Source organism: Xenopus laevis, chromosome 7S, assembly GCF_017654675.1.
Source record: "Xenopus laevis strain J_2021 chromosome 7S, Xenopus_laevis_v10.1, whole genome shotgun sequence".
Taxonomy (NCBI): Eukaryota; Metazoa; Chordata; class Amphibia; order Anura; family Pipidae; genus Xenopus; species Xenopus laevis.
This window is the reverse complement of record NC_054384.1, coordinates 9,653,284-9,672,041: the sequence shown is the minus strand read 5'-3', so window position 1 is coordinate 9,672,041 and position 18,758 is coordinate 9,653,284. Positions and strand designations below refer to the sequence as shown.

Below are 18,758 nucleotides of genomic sequence, written 5' to 3'. Positions count from 1 at the left end.
ATGAGGCTGTTGAGAATACATTTACATAATGATCTCTCGCTCCTTCCATCATTTATTTAAAAGCGCTGTATGTTTGATCTGTAGAGTCTCCTCCTGCGATGGAGCCTGTAACAAACACTAATGCAATGCAAAGAGACCAAAGGAAACTAAACCCGTGTTGGCTTTTGTATCCGTCGCATTTCCTCATTTGAGAGGTCACATGGGTGCCCACAACTACAAAGCACAGGGGTGCACGGGAAACCCCATTCCGTTGCTCAGAGGGCTCTGCAATTTTTGTGGATGTGTGGCCTTTTACTTTGTTTTGTTCCACGTTCTTGAAAGGAAAGTGAGCTGAATCGAACGATGTATTCTTTCACCTTGTCGTCTATCGTTTATTATAAAGGGGAAGTTAAACCTTATATTCATTGTATTTATTGGTGGGAATCAGATTAAAATGCTTTTTTTTTGTGTTTTAATTGTTTACCTCCCTGTTCTGTTTTTCTCGAACCTGTGGTTTGTCTGGTTGCTAGGGCCTGCGATCCTGACAACCGAAAAGCATGAAGTCGATTTTTATTATCGATTACTTAGCTATTTGTCTTTAGTTTGTCATTTTTATTGCCATGTCTATCTGTCCTTTTGTTATTCTGTGTGCTGTGGGGTCATTAGGGTTGCCACCCGGCCGGTAAAAATGATGCTTGATGCCAATGTTATTAATAGGAATAAACGGCAAGAATATAGGAAGGCCGGTATTTTTTTCCAGAAAAGGTGGCAATCCTAGTCGTAACTACATGTACCTGGGGCTGGAGGACAAGGAGGAGGCAGCAGGCTTGGACTGATTTCAGTAGGGCATATGGTTTCCTTTTAGAGGTGGTGTTTGGGCAGATAAGGGGCAAGGTTTGTGTAAACATGGATGAGGGTTGGCTGGTTCAAGGGTTAAAAAAATGTAAGCTTATGGGGCCCCACTATTTCACATGGCACCCCTGCATGTACCATTAAACCAGGTACCCGGACTCTCCTGTAGCCAAGACACTTATTCCCACAATGCCTTCCATTTAGTGGAGAATAACGGAGAATGGCAGATGTGAGTGAGGCATAGAGGGAACCGGAGACATGGTACGTGTAGTCAGGATCAGCAGTGCACAGAAGACCAAGGGATGGACAAATATCATTTAAATATACAACTGCAAAACACCAGAAAATTCGATAAATGTCCTTTTATTGTGCAAAATGTTTGATTTGATGTTTACTGAAACTATTACATGTTAGATATTGCAGTAATTTGCTTTATTAGAGCAACTGACTTTGGGGATACATGGCAACTGCCTGAGTTACTGTAAGGTCAGATTCGGGCAGATTAGTTGCCCGTTGACAAACTGCCTCGAATGAAAATCGCCGGCGGGATGGCACTTGTAACACTTCATTTTCCAAAGTTGAAAAGTGGAAAAAAGCACTCTGAGTGCCATCCCGCCGGCGATTTTCATTCTAGCTGGCGGGGAGGCAGGGGAATGCAGTTTGGGGAGATTAATCGCCATGAAGAAGAGGAGATTTGTCGTTGAGCGACTAATTTCCCCGAATCTGACCTTCTGACCCTACCCTAAAACCCCACCCTGCAGCTGCTCTGATTATCTAGGAAACTGTGTCTGCCCCAATCAGCCCTTTATCTCTCCAGTTCTGCCCTCTTTCCTCCTCACACTGACAGTCTGCAAACACTCTGCTCCCAGATAATGAGCCCTTTATCTTGCCCTGTGTGCTCTGTCATAAAACAAGTGTTGCAACTGTCATATAACATGACGCCGTGCTCAGAACTGCCCCCGCCCAATGACACAGAAAAACATAATGTACATAGATGTACATAGAAAGAAAAAGGGTCCCTGAAAGCATCACAACCAAGTCCAAAACCTGAAAATGTACACATAAAAAACAAATATGTTTTTTCCAAATATTTTTTCTTAATAAAATAAAATGTAATTCTAAACAGCTCTCCAGTATAAATTGATAATACGTGGTTTAAAGAGCTTGTTCACCTTTGAGTTATGATGCAGAGAGTGATGAGACGATTTGCTATTGGTTTCAATTTTTTATTATTTGTGTTTTTTTTTTATTTTGTTTTTTTTTATTCAGCAGCTCTCCAGTTGGCAATTTCAGCAATCTGGTTGCTAGGATCCAAATGACCCTAGCAACCATACACTGATTTGATTAAGAGCAGCGGCGTAACTACAGAGGAAGCAGACCCTGTGGCTGCAGGGGGCCCAGGAGGCTCAGATAATGAGCAATTTCAACATATATTGATAAAACAGGACAACCCCTGGATATGTTGGGGGCCCTAAAATTCATTCGGTGTGGGGCCCAGTAACATCTAGTAAAGCCACTGATTAAGAGACAGCAGTATAAATCGGAGTGGCCTGAATAGAAAGATGAGTAATAAAAAGTAGCAATACCAATAGATTTACAGAGCATTCATATTTTAGATGGGGGTCAGTGACCCCTATTAGTAAATTGCAAAGAATCAGAAGAAGCCAAATAATTAAAAAAAACTATAAATGATAAAGACCAAGTGAAAAGTTGGCCAATTTATAACATACTTAAAGGTGAACCACCCCTTTCAAATTTGTAAATTAAATTGCTGTCGAAAACAGTGTCTGTCCCTTTTTTATTCTCTCCTCTAGAGTTTTGAAACAATTTTGTAGAAGCCACCAGACCTGCCTTGGTTGGAGGAAAGATGTCTGTAGCACAAACGTATCAGCCAGGAGTGTAGGACGGGACATATAGATACAAATATGGGACCTGTTATCCAGAATGCTTGGGACCTGTGGTTTTCTGGATAACAGATCTTTCTGTAATTTGGATCTTGATACCTTAAGTCTTCTAAAAAATACTGTAAACATTAAATAAACCCAATAGGCTGGTTCTGCTTCCAATAAGGATTAATTATATCTTAGTTGGGATCAAGTACAAGCGACTGTTTTATTATTACAGAGAAAAAGGAAATAAATTTAAAAAATGTGGATTATTTAGATAAAATTTAGTCTATTGGAGACAGAGAAAGAAATTGCCAGTGCTTGGTCTAACCCAAAATCTGGAGTTGACCAGCTGCTATAAACGATAAAAAGCCAATATTTGTACACAAAGAGAGAGAAGTTGCCAGTGCACGATTTGCCTTTAAAAATAATTACAAAAAATGAGGTGTTAGAACCACACTTTGGCTAAAATATGTAAGCTCACGTGCCACGTCAAGGCCCCTTGTTGTGCATGAGTCCTACACTATTTAAGAATTCTATTAGAATGCTAGTAGATAGTGTGGGACTCACGTACACTGAGGGGCCTTGATGTGGCACGTGAGCTTACATATTTTGGCCAAAGTGTGGTTCTAACACCTCATTTCAATAATTATTTTTAAAGGCAAACCGTGCGCTGGCAATTTTTCTTGCTCTATGGGAGACAGCCTTTCCGTAACTCAAAACTTTCTGTTTAACTGGTTTCTGGATAGCAGATCCCATATACCTGTAATGCTTTCAGTTGAAGTTACATTTACAAATAACTCTAAGACCGTTTAATATTTGCAAGGAATGTGTATCGGAAAGCGTCTTAGAATTATAATTTTGTTTTTATTAGGCAAATTTTTATTTTTGGGTTAATATCTCCAAGTGTCAGCCGTTGTGGTGGGCCCTGTCACAGTACCTTAGTCACCCCGTCAATTAGCCAATCAGAAATTAGAGTCTGCTGGAATGTATCATTTTGCTGCGGTGTGTAGTTCTGATCTTAAAACAAGAAAATCATAAATCCAATTTAGATCAGTAAAAATATACACAGTGGTATCATCCACAAAAAAACCAAGGGGTTATCCATTTAACAGAGTAAATGAAAAATCAAACAAATGGAAAGAGACCCACTATTAGTGAAGCAGTAGCCCAGATAATACTTTTGGGTCAGGGCATATGCTCAGATTCAGGGAGATTAGTCACCCAGCGACAAATCTCCTCTTCTTCAGGGCGACTAATCTCCCCAAACGGCCTCCCGCCGGCTAGAATGTAAATCGATGGCGGGATGGCAATCGGATCGCTTAGTTTTCCGAAGTCGCCTCACGTGGAAACATTCGGGCGACTTCGGAAAACGAAGTGCTCCGAGTGCCATCCCATTGGCGGGAAGGCAGGGGATCAGGGTCGGACTGGGGGGCCCACCGGGACTGCTGTCCAGGGCCCCCCCATCCCAACATGCGTGAACTTCTCCGCTCGGTGCGCATGTGCAGAAGGTGCTGCGCGGAGTCGAATTCTTTTTTTTTGTACAATCCTGAATATCGGGAGAGGGGGTCTGGCCCGGCAGGGGCCCATGAAGATCGGGGCCCACTGCAGGGGAGGCAGTTTGGAGAGATTTGTCGCCCCAAACAAAAGGAGATTTGTCGCCAGGCGATTAATCTCCCTGAATCTGAGCGTGTGCCCTGACCCTTAAAATTAAAAAATCTCTATTAGGACATGCATTAGCCTAATGCGTTTCATGCCAAGGTGAGCACTTACTCATAGCTGGAATATAACCTATTTTCAGGAGTCAGAATGAATACAATGTGCCCGAGTTGTCCCTGTAACCTTCCCTGTCAGTCACAATCAGTCTGCTGGAATGTCAGCGCACCATTCAGACTGTGGCCCTTCAACGCTCTTTGTTTGGGTTGTTGGCCGGGAGCCATGGCACTGAGCACGACTCGGGCGCACATAATGCAAATATCTGACACTGAAATGTTGCTGAAGTGGAATAGCAATGAGCTGGTTCCCCGGCAGCTCCGTGACCTGCTTCTCTGATGCGCCGTAATGAAATATTTATCCGTGTAGTCGTTATGAAAAGAACTCGTTACTGGAAAGAAAGTCACAAGGTCTGAGGAGAAGCAGCGAGAGGGTTTTGTGCAGTCGTCTCTCTCCCTTTCCTCCAGGCAGACACTCGCTTCCCTCCCTCTATCAATCCTTTCATCTCATACAGTCAGCACTTAATTACCCCTTTATATTATCATGGCATTTTATTTCTAACACTCTTGTTTTCTGTGCCATGAGAGGTGCAGGTTTTATATATTGATATGGTTTATAAGATCACTGCCTCCGCTTGCTTTGCATCAGATAAACCTTCCCATCTCTGTTTCAGCCTCATTATTAAGTCAGCCACAGGCATTCCCAGCAGCAGTGCAATAAATGTTAATGAGCTTTTTGGATATAGGGTGTTTGATCCTGCTTTGTCTTGTGGGTCATTGGATCCTGAGCGCTTATCTAGAATCCCTGCCTTAAAGGGGAACGATCGCAAAAATGAAAATGTAATATAAGCTTCAGCATACTGAAATAAGAAACTTTGTAAATACAATCAATTAAATATTCTGCATTGTTTCTGAAATAATTAAGTTTATGTTCACTATCCCTCTCTCAGCATCTGTTTCTCTTCATTCTCTCTTCATGCAGCAGTTGGGTGTCAGATATTCACTGACAGTTAGATCCAATATATCTTATAGGGGGGCTCCTTTCCTAGCAGATGTATTAGAGCTCGCTCAAATAACTGATTCCAGTACCAATAAAATCTAACAAAATAACTGCCTTTTGCACAAATTCTGCATGTAGAGAGACATGATGTCTGGTGATTTAATAGACTGAGCTCTAATACATCTTCTAGGCAAAAGGAGCCCCCCTATAAGATATATTGGATCTAACTGTCAGTGAATATCTGACACCCAACTGCTGCATGAAGAGAGAATGAGGAGAAACAGATGCTGAGAGAGGAATAGTGAAGATAAACTTGATTATTTCAGAAACGGTACACAGGGCCGGATTTACATAGGGGGCACCCCTAGGCCCACTGCCATCTGGCGCCCCTGTCCCTTGCCCTTTATTTGTGCAAATTTTCATTATCTGGACTGGAGCAATGGGGATTTAAAAAAATATTGTATCTCCAGCGCATCCCCAGTGTTTTTGATAAATGTGGGGGTGGTTGGGCAGCATGCCGCCCCCCCCATGCCGCCGCCTAGGTGGCCTTTCCACAAATCCAGCCCTGACGGTACAGAATCTTTAATCAATTGCATTAAGAAAGTTTCTTATTTCAGTATGCTGAAGCTTATATTACATTTTCATTTTCGCAATAGTTCCCCTTTAAAGGGCCATGAAAGACACGGGAGCGTTATCGCCTGTTGGAAATTTCATGGGTGTTAAAACAGTCGAAAATACCTCCCTCTTTGGATACGCTGGAATCACAACATTTAAAACCCTTAAAGGAAAGGCTAAAATTAAGTAAGCTTTATCAGAAAGGTCTATATAAATATACCAGTAAACCCTCAAAGTAATGCTGCTCTGAGTCCTCTGTCAAAAGAAACATCACATTTCTTTCCTTCTATTGTGTACTCATGGGCTTCTGTATCTGACTTCCTGTTTTCAGCTTAAACCTCCAGGGCTAGGGCTTGAGCATGCTCAGTTTGCCCCTCTCCCCCTCCTCTCTTCTCCCTCCTCCCATCCCTGCTGTAATTTGAGCCCAGAGCTATGAGTGAGCAGGGAGAGACTCAGGCAGGAAGTGATGTCACACCAAGCTAATATGGCAGCTGATATCTTAAACAGCGAAAGCTTCTAGAACTGTTTACTGTAAAGCATTCTACAGAATAAATATAGCCTTATAGCTTGCACTAGTACGGCTAACCTATTGGCAATAAACTGCCTCGATAGCTTTCCTTCTCCTTTAACATGCGTCTATCCCAGGTAATCGCATAAAATTCCACATTCTTCCACATTTTTTGGCAGTGGGTGCAGATGGGCAGGTATTTTCAGGCACTTTGTGGCCCATGCAATTTGGCTCAATAGTGCAAAAACCATAAATAATCGTAAAACGAAAACCAATTGCAAATCAGAATATCGCTCTCTACATTTGGTATAACTAAATATTTCCGGGCCCCACAGCAAGTTAATTTTCAGGCTCCCAAAATGTCTAGAGGTTGACTGGTATTTATTGAAATTGTATTTGAATTAGAGCCTCATGGGACCCCTATACCTCCCTACAGCCGCAGGGTCTGCTTCCTCTGTAGTTATTCCCCTGAAATTAAAATTAACAGAAAAGTGAACAACCCCTTTAAGGTTCCTAGTCAAATCAATCAGCTGTGTGTGACTACCCCCTCCCAAAAAACAAACCGAAAATATCTTTCATGAGCTCCATGGTTAGAATAGAAAAAGCACAAGTTCTATTGAAAATAACTTTCAGCCCAGCCAAGAGTGCAAACCCCATGTAACCAAATGAGTGAGCGGCGGTGGTGCAAAGAGGAAGTTTGGGGGATTTTTCTAGAGCTTCGACTGCACAAGTGTCATCTCTGTGAACACAAAAGGAAAAAGATTCTTGAGAAACGGGGCTTAAAGGAGAACTAAACACTAAAATTGAATAGGGTTTAAAATACCATGTTTTATATAGTGAATTTATTGCACGAGGCTAAAGTCTCAGCTTGTCAATAGCAGCAATGATCCAGGACTTCAAACTTGTCACAGGGGGTCACCATCTTGGAAAGTGTCTGTGACACTCACATGCTCAGTGGGCTCTGATTGGCTGTTGAGAAGCTAAGCTTAGGGGTCGTCACTAATTATCCAGCAGAAAATGAGCTTCCCTGGCTGTAATATAAGCTGATGCTACAGGTTTGCTGATTATTAAATTCTGATGCTAATTGCACTGGTTTCTGTGCTGCCATGTAGTAATTATCTGCATTAATTACTAATCAGCCTTATATTGTGACATTTCTATTCTATGTGTGCTGTATATTGTGAGTGGGTCCCTAAGCTCAGTAAGTGACAGCAGCACAGAGCATGTGCAGTGAATCAGCAGAAAAGAAGATGGGGAGCTACTGGGGCATCTTTGGAGACACAGATCTTTACTGCTAAAGGGCTGTGGTTGCCTTGGGCTGGTACAGAAGTTCAAAACAAAACACAACATTTCTAGTTTCACTGCCCTGCCCTTGTCTAGCTTGGGGCCATTCTCCTTATTGTGCCACTGCTTTCAAAGAATCCCTGCTGGGGAAGCAAAACACACTGTATCTGTCAGTGAATTCCTGCACTTAGATTCCTGCACTTAGATTCCTCCACTTAGATTCCTGCACTTAGATTCCTCCACTTAGATTCCTGCACTTAGATTCCTGCACCCCAAGGTCACGTTGGGCATCCATAGTGGTACATCATGATTACAGGCCAATACTGGCTTATAGAATTATATATTAATCAGTTGCCCATATTATACATCCACCCCAGGCCTCATTAGTGGTAACAAGTTTTATACTGAGAAATTTGCACTTTCCATTCATCGGGTCCATCTTTGGATAATATGCCTGGTGTTTTTAAAGAAGAAGTCACGTATATAACAATATCCAGTATAACAGGGGTCCCCAACTGCCGGGCAGCGGACAGTCTACAACTGGGCCACCGAGCCATGGGGACAATTAATGCGGTGCGCCGGATTTGGATGCCGGCGCTCCAGAATTGGACGCCGACCCCTCCCTCAGTCTCCGGGCCAAAAAGGTTGGGGACCCCCGCAGTATAATGTAAGTCAGGAAACCTGTGTTATTAATATATCTTGCGTTCCTGCTCTTTATTCCCTGTATTTTTTTAAATATTTTTTCTGTATTACATTTGCACCAATTTCTGAATGATGTTGTTTATACAGCGGCATATCCCTATCTGTCATCCCTTGTGCAACTGCCATATTCAAACTGTGGCCTTGAACCGTTTTAATGTAAAAGCTTCTCGTAGGTTTGGTGTATTTTCCCTTTAATATTGCTTGAGATATATATAGGGTATTGTGTGTGAATTTCCCAAATGACCCCGGGGGTATAAAGCTCCTTTCCTCTTCGCTACTTTGCAGTGTCTTTAATCAACTGTGCTAACGAAGCAGGAAGTGAGAAGTGCAAATGAAGGATTTTCCCTGCTAAAAAAAGCTCAGGCTAAATCATAGCTCATGTATTGAAATCTCTTATTCATCCCTGACTCTTGCAGCAGCCTCTCCCCCTCCCATGAGATTCAGTTAAAGGGATATCCACACACTTCCAGACATAAACCTGCAAGATGTCTTTATCTTTATTACAGTCCCTGCAGTACATTATGTCATGTGACAGTCCCTCTATGCAGTAAAACTGTGGCTCAGACCAGCGGATTCACAGCCGGGGACACAGTGTTTCTTGTGTAATGAGCAAAGGGCTGGTGGCCAAGATATCGCTGAAGGTCAGACTGTTAGTGCAGCCCAGTGGCCACTCGGAATCTGTAGCCGACTGATAGAGCCAGGAAACGAAGGCAACGCTGAGTCACTCATTATATCCTGCAACAGCTTCTTCTTCTTACATCCCATTGGAAAGTGACATGGAAATTGCTATTTTGTTTATTTGCTGTACCCCCCCCCCAACACCAACAACAAAATGGGACACCAGTCAGTTAGGCACTGCAACTCTCCTCACACTCCCTTCCCAGAGACTATTATCCACTGTTACTATAGACACCATCTCTCCCTACTATCCCTGCTATCCCACAGTCACACTCCCTTCCCAGAGACTATTATCCACTGTTACTATAGACACCATCTCTCCCTACTATACCTGCTATCCCACAGTCACACTCCCTTCCCAGAGACTATTATCCACTGTTACTATAGGCACCATCTCTCCCTACTATACCTGCTATCCCACAGTCACACTCCCTTCCCAGAGACTATTATCCACTGTTACTATAGACACCATCTCTCCCTACTATACCTGCTATCCCACAGTCACACTCCCTTCCCAGAGACTATTATCCACTGTTACTATAGACACCATCTCTCCCTACTATACCTGCTATCCCACAGTCACACTCCCTTCCCAGAGACTATTATCCACTGTTACTATAGGCACCATCTCTCCCTACTATACCTGCTATCCCACAGTCACACTCCCTTCCCAGAGACTATTATCCACTGTTACTATAGACACCATCTCTCCCTACTATACCTGCTATCCCACAGTCACACTCCCTTCCCAGAGACTATTATCCACTGTTACTATAGACACCATCTCTCCCTACTATACCTGCTATCCCACAGTCACACTCCCTTCCCAGAGACTATTATCCCACTGTTACTATAGGCACCATCTCTCCCTACTATACCTGCTATCCCACAGTCACACTCCCTTCCCAGAGACTATTATCCACTGTTACTATAGACACCATCTCTCCCTACTATACCTGCTATCCCACAGTCACACTCCCTTCCCAGAGACTATTATCCACTGTTACTATAGACACCATCTCTCCCTACTATACCTGCTGTTCCCACAGTCACACTCCCTTCCCAGAGACTATTATCCACTGTTACTATAGACACCATCTCTCCCTACTATACCTGCTATCCCACAGTCACACTCCCTTCCCAGAGACTATTATCCCACTGTTACTATAGGCACCATCTCTCCCTACTATACCTGCTATCCCACAGTCACACTCCCTTCCCAGAGACTATTATCCACTGTTACTATAGACACCATCTCTCCCTACTATACCTGCTATCCCACAGTCACACTCCCTTCCCAGAGACTATTATCCACTGTTACTATAGGCACCATCTCTCCCTACTATACCTGCTATCCCACAGTCACACTCCCTTCCCAGAGACTATTATCCCACTGTTACTATAGACACCATCTCTCCCTACTATACCTGCTATCCCACAGTCACACTCCCTTCCCAGAGACTATTATCCACTGTTACTATAGGCACCATCTCTCCCTACTATACCTGCTATCCCACAGTCACACTCCCTTCCCAGAGACTATTATCCACTGTTACTATAGACACCATCTCTCCCTACTATACCTGCTATCCCACAGTCACACTCCCTTCCCAGAGACTATTATCCCACTGTTACTATTGGCACCATCCTATCCTCCTATATCCAGAAACATATAGTAAACAATCTATACATGCCAGTGGCTCATTGTGCTGCTGATTAGAAGAGTTTGGCCCAGGACGTGAACTTTAGGCACTGGATTACAATTAACTCCTCACATGCCAGAATACTAAGGCCCTTGCAGTTGTGGGATCCTTCATTACTGAACCTGAACAATTTAGAATTATTTTGGATATCCACCATTTGTGATTTCTGGTGTTTTTTCTATTGATTAGAATACAATGGGGTGGTTCCCAGCTGCAGATATGTATCCAGGGCAGCACCAATAGTGACGTCAGCGACTCACTCCCCTTTGTACGGCTGATTGTGAGGTCGGGACTAGTGAGCTTGGATGAGTGAAAACAAAGCCCAGCAGGACCACTTGTATTACTTGCCTGAATGCCTGTTATTTCTCTGACATAAAGGCAGAATTTTTTTTGCTGTATAATTACAATTAATAATAATAATGGCTTATACAAGGCAAATGTAGGGATAGTGTGTTAGAGGGTTAAATTCTCCTGTATCATTTTTTTTCTCTGAATGGCTACTGGTCTCAGAAGGGTCGGCTACTAAGTTGAAGGTGAGGGCTAAGGACATTATTCCAATTACAATAGGGGCAGCTCATTATTCTGACTAATTAGGGGAACCCTGACCCCAGAGCGGTAGTAAATCATAGTTGTCTATTTCCTACTAAAAGTTTATTTAATGGCTAATTACACCATATTATTGCAGAACATGTCTGGAACCTTTATTTTATCTGATTATCCTGAAGGCTGACTGTTTGGGCCCCAGGCACTGAATGGGTGCTGGTGATATATATATATATATGTGTGTGTGTGTGAGTAGAACAACAGCAACTTGTAAAGAATGTTGCCAGAACTTGACTGTTTACATAACTTTTTACTATAGGAAAATGCCCCCCAGGCAGTGGTGTTGAATGGCGGTGGAACCAGATTTCAGGCTGGATCTTCCTGCAGAATTTATTGTTTGGGGAAGTGGCTAATAAGAGGGAGGGGATTTATTCTGCACCCAGGAAGTTACTCGTCAGATCTCTGTGTCTGGGGTTTTACAGCTCCGTGTTTTTTCTTATTCTTTGTGTCGCTGGGGGGGGGGGGGGGGGTGAGCAGGAATGGCATAGAGAGGTGTGGAGACTCTGTACTCTAGCCAACATATTGTGCCGCACTTGTCCATCTTTCCCTGCACCAGAGAGCTTACAATCTAAATTCCCTTTCACACTCCCCATCAATCCCTGCACCATAGAGTTTACAATCTAAAGTCCCTTTCACACTCCCATCAATCCCTGCACCATAGAGCTTACAATCTAAATTCCCTTTCACACTCCCCATCAATCCCTGCACCATAGAGTTTACAATCTAAAGTCCCTTTCACACTCCCATCAATCCCTGCACCATAGAGTTTACAATCTAAAGTCCCTTTCACACTCCCATCAATTCCTGCACCATAGAGCTTACAATCTAAAGTCCCTTTCACACTCCCATCAATCCCTACACCATAGAGTTTACAATCTAAAGTCCCTTTCACACTCCCATCAATCCCTACACCATAGAGTTTACAATCTAAAGTCCCTTTCACACTCCCATCAATCCCTGCACCATAGAGTTTACAATCTAAAGTCCCTTTCACACTCCCATCAATTCCTGCACCATAGATCTTATAATCTAAAGTCCCTTTCACACTCCCATCAATCCCTACACCATAGAGTTTACAATCTAAAGTCCCTTTCACACTCCCATCAATCCCTGCACCATAGAGTTTACAATCTAAAGTCCCTTTCACACTCCCATCAATCCCTGCACCATAGAGCTTACAATCTAAATTCCCTTTCACACTCCCCATCAATCCCTGCACCATAGAGTTTACAATCTAAAGTCCCTTTCACACTCCCATCAATCCCTGCACCATAGAGTTTACAATCTAAAGTCCCTTTCACACTCCCATCAATTCCTGCACCATAGAGCTTACAATCTAAAGTCCCTTTCACACTCCCATCAATCCCTACACCATAGAGTTTACAATCTAAAGTCCCTTTCACACTCCCATCAATCCCTACACCATAGAGTTTACAATCTAAAGTCCCTTTCACACTCCCATCAATCCCTGCACCATAGAGCTTACAATCTAAAGTCCCTTTCAAACTCCCATCAATCCCTGCACCATAGATCTTATAATCTAAAGTCCCTTTCACACTCCCATCAATCCCTACACCATAGAGTTTACAATCTAAAGTCCCTTTCACACTCCCATCAATCCCTGCACCATAGAGTTTACAATCTAAAATCCCTTTCATACTCCCATCAATCCCTGCACCATAGAGCTTACAATCTAAAGTCCCTTTCACACTCCCATCAATCCCTACACCATAGAGTTTACAATCTAAAGTCCCTTTCACACTCCCATCAATCCCTGCACCATAGAGTTTACAATCTAAGGTCCCTTTGATACTCCCTTCAATCCCTGCCCCAGTGAGTTTTACAATCTAAGGTCCATATCACACTCCCATCAGTCCCTGCCCCAATGAGCTTACAATCTACTATATACTGTATCTACTGTATATGGCTGAAATGACAAATTCCACTTGACTTGACTTGAATCTAAGGTCCCTTTTATACTCCCATCAATCCCTGCTCCAAAGATTTTACAAACTAAAGCCCCTATCACACGCCCATCAATCCCTGCCCCAGAGAGCTTAAAATCTAAGGTCCCTATCACATTCCCATCAACCCCTGCCCCAATGAGCTTACAATCTATGGTGCTTAGTATCACATTCACACTAGGGTCAGTTTTATCAGAAGTCAGTTACCCTGCCTGTGTGTTTTTGGGGTGTAGGAGTAAAGTAGCAGATAGGGTTGCACAAGAAATCCCTGTAGGTTGTCACCAGTGTGTTTGGCCTGAGGGATCAGATCACTGGAGACAATAAATGCGGAGGGTCAGGAATGATCTGAATACACTGCGGCCCAGAGCAAAATGTATTGTATCAGCTGTTGAACTACAACTCCCATCCCCGCAGACAGACTGGTGGGTTCTTTATGGTTACAGGGATATAGTGGGACAGTGTGTGAGACTGACAGTGGCATAACCAGACCCCAAACTGGGCCCCACTCCCACAGCCTCCTCAGTGTAGTGTAGTGGTGCATGCTGCAGACTGTACTGGCAGCCAGTGAGCCAATCAGCAGCAAGCCCTGGGTACATTGTAGCACAGCCTATTGAGGGAGAGGGGTTTATAAAGCAGCAGCAGGGCCTTCAGTTCTTGTTGGACTACAACTCCCAGCATCCTTTGTTTTTCCATTACCCACCCCTCCGGGACCGTCGAGCTCGACCCGTTCGGCAGCCACATGAGTAATGAGTAACGTCAGGCGCCTGGAAGTGACTCCATGTAGCACATTCGCTCCCCCTCCCCTCAGTCTCTATCCCCCTCCCCATAGTCTCTCTCTGTCTGTGTCTCTCTCTCTGTCTCTCTGCTGCTGAGCTGGAAGCGCCTGTGCGAGATCAGCTTCTCCCTCCCACTAGCCCCGCCTCCTCCTCTGGCCCCGCCCCTCCAGCCCCAGATCCGCCATCCTCACTCCACTGAAGCTCTGCGACTCCCTGGGAAGCCCGGGCAATGCCTGCGGGGAGGATCCCACCGACACCAGGAGGCCTGTGCTCGCTCCCCTCCCCGTCTTGGCTTCTCGTGTAATCCCCCGACTTCTGCCCGACCCTCATCTGACTCCCCGGCTCTCGCTCTCATTGTGATCAGAGGCAGTTTGGATATTCTCTCCGACCCCGCGCCCCTCTGACTCCCCTGACACCGGCACTGGATTGGAGGGGCCCCTGTAGCCTCCCCTTTGCGCCAGATCCAGAGAAGGAGCCCGACCCTTATATTGGCCGCCCCTTGGCCTGTTATTGGCACCGGTACAAGCCCTGGGCAAGGACACAGGTAGGAACCTTCAGCCCATCTGCTTCTCCTCTGTGTAACCCACCCCCTGCCATCAGCTTGTGTTACAGCCCTGCCCTGTGTATAATGGGTGGCATGTCTACTATTCATTGTGCTGCTGTTTATTCTGGGTGCCCAGATCCTATTCTGGAGCTCCTCTAGTGGGTGCCCAGCTCCTCTAGTGGGTGCCCAGCTCCTTTAGTGGGTGCCCAGCTCCTATTGTGGGTGCACAGCTCCTCTTGAAGGTGCCCAGCTCCTCTAGTGGCTGCCCGGCTCCTCTAGTACGTGCCCGGCTCCTATTGTAGGTGCCCGGCTCCTCTAGTGGGTGCCCGACTCCTCTAGTGGGTGCCCGGCTCCTATTGTAGGTGCCCGGCTCCTGTTGTAGGTGCCCGGCTCCTCTAGTGGCTGCCCGGCTCCTCTAGTGGCTGCCCGGCTCCTCTAGTGGCTGCCCGGCTCCTCTAGTGGGTGCCCGGCTCCTCTAGTGGGTGCCCAGCGCCTATTGTAGGTGCCCGGCTCCTGTTGTAGGTGCCCGGCTCCTCTAGTGGGTGCCCGGCTTCTCTAGTGGGTACCCGGCTCCTATTGTAGGTGCCCGGCTCCTCTAGTGGGTGCCCAGCTCCTCTAGTGGGTGCCCAGCTCCTCTAGTGGGTGCCCGGCTCCTATTGTAGGTGCCCGGCTCCTCTAGTGGCTGCCCGGCTCCTCTAGTGGCTGCCCGGCTCCTCTAGTGGGGGCCCAGCTCCTATTGTGGGTGCCCAGTTTCTCTAGTAGGTGCCCAGCTCCTAATCCTGTGCCACTGCCGCTTCCTATTCGGTGCCAGGAATGTACCCGTAGGAAGGAGTGTACAATGTTCATTAAGTTCTGTGGGTCTGCGTTGTATTCCCTGTGCCCTGTCCCGTGGCTTGTCCCGTGGCTGCTAAAGCCAAGTCTAGGCATGTGACTCCCTGTAGCCATCGTCCCATTTATAGGCTGCAAGTCAATCTGTCTTCAGTGATTCTTATTGGTCACTGTCACCCACAGGTGGGGGGGTTCTAGATGTTGCTTCCAACTCCCAGGATCCCACCGGCAGCTGAAGGTCGCTCATTGGCTGCTGGGAGTGGTAGTTCTATAACATCTGGTGTTATGAGAAATGAAGGCGTCAGAACATATTTTTACTTGACCGTGGAATGACTTTGGCTGCTGCAGAACCTCTTGGGGTTGGGGGAGGCAGAACTAACAGGAACAGGCGTGTGATTCATTCCCTTTCCCAGAAGGAGCCCCAAGTTTCACTCCAGCCCGGCCTTTTGTGTCCCGCAGACCCCCCATTGTGACCTCAATGATTAAACAGTGACTGGGGGCTCATTTAGTCCATTTAGTCCTTTCCTGCACTGGGATGTGACTGTATAAAGGTTCCTTTGCTTGGGCGGCAGTGAGAGCACATGTCAGCTCCCGCATGCACTTCCTCTTGCACTTTAAACACTCAACTGATGACATCACAGGACCTGTCGCTTTATGGCCGGGGTTCCATTTCCCTTTTAGGAAGGGCTCCTCTCTGCACACCCACCGGCTGCCTCACACCACCCACTCATTGTCCTAAAAACTTCAAGTTTCACATGGTTTCCAGAGGATGTAGAATGAGCTTCCCCATCCATAACTGCTATAGGTTTGTAATTCATGTATGGTTGCTAGGCAGAGTATGCACAGCAACCAGTTAGTTGTAAAGCAGCCAAATTGTACTGGTGAATTAATGCACAATATGACTGCAAATGGTCCTGGATTAGACAGAGCCCTGTCGACTAGGGTGGGGGTGCTGAGGGTATAAATCAACAGCTAGAGCCTGCCATGTTGCCCATGATTTAAAGTTACTACTCACTGTGCCGCTGCTTGCCGGGCATGAAGCACCATGGGCCCTAATGTGGCCCCTTTAAAGACCAACATACATATAAATGCATTTAGTGACATACAGTGAGTCAGGTTAAGAGCTAAAACTGCCATAATCTTGGATGGCAGTCGGGCGTCACTTAAGGGGTTGTTCACCTCCAAGTTAACTTTTAGTCCAATGTAGAGAGTGATATTCTGAGACAATTTGCAAATCGTTTTCACTTTTTATTATTTGCGGTTTTTCAGCTATTTTGCCTTTTATTCAGTGGCTCTCCAGTTTGCAATTTCAGCCATCTGGTTGCTAGGGTCCAAAGTACCCTAGCAACCATGCATTGCTTTTAATGAGAGACTGGAATATGAATAGGAGAGGCCTGGACATAAAGATAAGTAATAAAAAGTAGCAATAAAAACACATTGGTAGCCTTACTGAGCGTTTGTAAAAGTTAACTTAAAGGTGAACCATCCCTTTAAAGGAAAACTAAACCCTAAAATTGAATAGGGCTAAAAATGCCATATTTTATATAATGAACTTATTGCACAAGGCTAAAATTTCAGCCTAACAATAGCAGCAATGATCCAGGACTTCAAACTTGTCACAGGGGGTCACCATCTTGGAAAGTGTCTCTGACACTCACATGCTCAGTGGGCTCTGATTGGCTGTTGAGAAGCTAAGCTTAGGGCTCGTCACTAATTATCCAGCAGAAAATGAGCTTCCCTGGCTGTAATATAAGCTGATGCTACAGGTCTGCTGATTATTCAATTCTGATGCTAATTGCACTGGTTTCTGTGCTGCCATGTAGTAATTATGTGTATTAATTACTAATCAGCCTTATATTGTGACATTTCTATTCTATGTGTACTGTATATTGTGAGTGGGTCCCTAAGCTCAGTAAGTGACAGCAGCACAGAGCATGTGCAGTGAATCAGCAGAAAAGAAGATGGGGAGCTACTGGGGCATCTTTGGAGACACAGATCTGTACTGCTAAAGGGCTGTGGATGCCTTGGGCTGGTACAGAAGCTCAAAACATAATTTCTAGCTACTTCTTTAGTTTAACTTTCCTTGTCCTTTTAAATGAGCCTATTCTGCGCTGCTTTGCTGAATACTCCAGTAATGGTGGAAATAATAGAAAACCCCGGGCTGATGTCGCCCTATAGCCAAGCAGCTGTGCTCCCTGCACTTGTTACTGTACTTTTTATGTTCCTGCTCACCATTGATGCCTCATTATTCCAAACCCTGGCACCCAGTCGCCCTGCTGTTTATTTGCACACAACAGCTGACTCTCTAGATAAAGGCCTGTGTGTTGGGTGCTGCTCACTCTTGAACAATACCCTGTTGCTTTCTAGGGAATTTGCTCAGACAGGTTGTGTCATAATGTGTGACCTTTAACCCTACGGGTCAATTTAGCTATTTTCCACTTAGGCTGCTCTGCATTCCATATCCCCGGCCCTTAAAGCGACAGTCCTCAAATCAGTGTAGCCTGCGGTGCTTTGGCGGCCATTGTCTTTATGCAAAAACTTTATTTACTGTGCAGATTAAACCTCTCCCTGTGAAGAATGTTTTTATTGGGTAATAAGATTTTAGGCCCTGTGTGTTTTATTTATGGGCTAAGATTCTGCTCCCTTATTAGGGCAGAGACATACTCTCACTTTCAGGGAGATTTAGTCGGCCGGAGATAAAGCTCCTCTTCTTCGGGGCGACTAATCTCCCCAAACTGCCTCCCGCAGGCTAGAATGCTAGATGTTTAGCCCGGCAGCTAGAATGTAAATCACCGGCGGGATGGCACTCGGAGAGCTTTGTTTTCCTGAAGTTGCCCGAAGTTTCCTCACGAGGCAACTTCGGGCGACTTCAGATAACGAATCTCTCCAAGTGCAATCATTCTAGCTGGCGGGCTAAACATCTAGCATTCTAGCCTGCGGGAGGCAGTTTGGGGAGATTAGTCGCCCCGAAGAAGAGGCGATTTGTCACTGGGCGACTAATCTCCCCAAATTTGAGTGTTGAGTCTATGCGAGGAGCATGGTTCATTTTATTTACACCATTTTACATAAAAACCACATGGATATCAGGCTTTTTTGCTTGCGTTGTCACAAGATTGCTATAGAT

General features: G+C 45.1%; 1 protein-coding gene across 3 annotated transcripts in view; it reads left to right on the top strand.

Annotated features, from left to right (window-relative positions):
- jmjd1c.S (jumonji domain containing 1C S homeolog) overlaps positions 1-18,758 on the top strand; it is a 228,765-nt gene that overhangs the window by 129,416 nt on the left and 80,591 nt on the right. Inside the window, exon 1 of one of the 3 annotated variants that reach the window (XM_018227329.2) lies at positions 14,401-14,806. The exons of the other annotated variants lie outside the window; for them this stretch is intronic. The gene's annotated coding sequence lies outside the window, so the exon portion shown is untranslated. Of the gene's footprint in view, positions 1-14,400; positions 14,807-18,758 lie in introns of those variants that run through there. 3 annotated transcript variants of the gene reach the window in all.